The 1452-nt window shown below is 37.7% G+C and overlaps 1 long non-coding RNA gene across 1 annotated transcript; it reads left to right on the top strand.

Moving 5' to 3' along the window:
* The first annotated feature begins 245 nt into the window (after window positions 1–245).
* On the top strand, window positions 246–974 carry LOC113073285 (uncharacterized). Its single transcript, XR_003280476.1, has 2 exons — window positions 246–621; window positions 824–974. It is a non-coding gene; the product is annotated as an uncharacterized LOC113073285 (long non-coding RNA).
* The last annotated feature ends 478 nt before the right edge of the window (window positions 975–1452 follow it).

The following is a 1452-nucleotide window of genomic DNA, read 5'->3' as shown; positions in this document are numbered from 1 at the left end:
TTTTGAAAAATGTATAAATGTCTTACATTGATTGTGTGCATATTTTTTGAACATTTATATGTAAAAAAATCTGTTTATTAATATAATTATTATATTATAATTGAAAGTTATACTTATATAACAATTATAAACTATTTAGCTGTATTTTTAGTTACTTTCAGTGCACAAACAACGATTATTCACTTTCTATACTTAATGGTATAAATATAATGGGCATACTGACATACTTTATTTAAAAAAACATAAAATGTTTGATTTCACAACCTATAGCGTCGGCTATATATTAGCCTATAAAACATGTAATTTAAAAGACATTAATGGTCATTATAGCACAGTTCAAACAACAACAATTATAAACGATTTTGCAGGAATTGTAATCAGGCGCTAAAAATAATACCCATTAATTGTTCGTTGAGCCAATGGGATCACTCTGGGTCCTGAGAAATGACACCGGGACCGCGATGCACGCTGGGATTTGGAGTTTTCGGCTGATTGTATGCAAAACTCGCATGCGGAAAGGTTTGAGCATACACGTCTCGGAGAATATCAATTAAATAATAATTATATTACAAGTTATGGTCCGATGAGCACCGGCGCCATGGAGAGTACAGGACACGTCTGGTGAGGCTATAAACGTGTTAGTTACTTTTATATATTTTTATCTTTATTTTGAAACGTAAAAGCACAGCTAGCATACTGATAAACTGTTTATTGACAGAAAAGTACAGTACATGATGCATCTGAGGAAATATACAGTAAATACATATGGATTATTACAGTGCTATGTGGATGAACGTATATTTGTTTGTTTGACTCTCTGAAGGCCATGTAGCAACTCCGGCTAGTGGATTAGCACGCACGCGACCAAACACACAGACGGATGAGAGAGAGGCTGGAGAGATACAGGGATACAGATGATGCTGAGGTCAGATGCTCTCAATCAGTATACCTATACAGAATGCACATAAATGAAATGATATAAAGCTGGAGATTGTGGATTTTATTTTAGATTGTGATAGATGAGATATATTTTATAATATAATGCAGTTTGCAGTACCAGTTATCCACTTTCAAAGACAGTGATTAGAACACACACACACACACACACACACACACACACACACAAAAGTGCATTGTGTTGAGGTTTTTCATCATGTGAAAAACAACATAAGAATATTTGTCGCAAACAGCTTTTTATGTAACTTCAAAGTGTGGGGAAGTCGTGGCCTAATGGTTAGAGGCTTGGACTCCCAATCGAAGGGTTGTGAGTTCTAGTCTCGGGCCGGACGGAATTGTGGGTGGGGGAGTGCATGAACAGCTCTCTCTCCACCTTCAATACCACGACTTAGGTGCCCTTGAGCAAGGCATCGAACCCCCAACTGCTCCCCGGGCGCCGCAGCATAAATGGCTGCCCACTGCTTCGGGTGTGTGCTCACAGTGTGTGTGTGTGTT

The sequence above is a fragment of the Carassius auratus genome, unplaced genomic scaffold (genome assembly GCF_003368295.1).
Source record: "Carassius auratus strain Wakin unplaced genomic scaffold, ASM336829v1 scaf_tig00011742, whole genome shotgun sequence".
Classification (NCBI taxonomy): domain Eukaryota; kingdom Metazoa; phylum Chordata; class Actinopteri; order Cypriniformes; family Cyprinidae; genus Carassius; species Carassius auratus.
The sequence above is the reverse complement of the archived record's forward strand: the minus strand, read 5'-3'. Positions and strand labels throughout refer to the sequence as shown.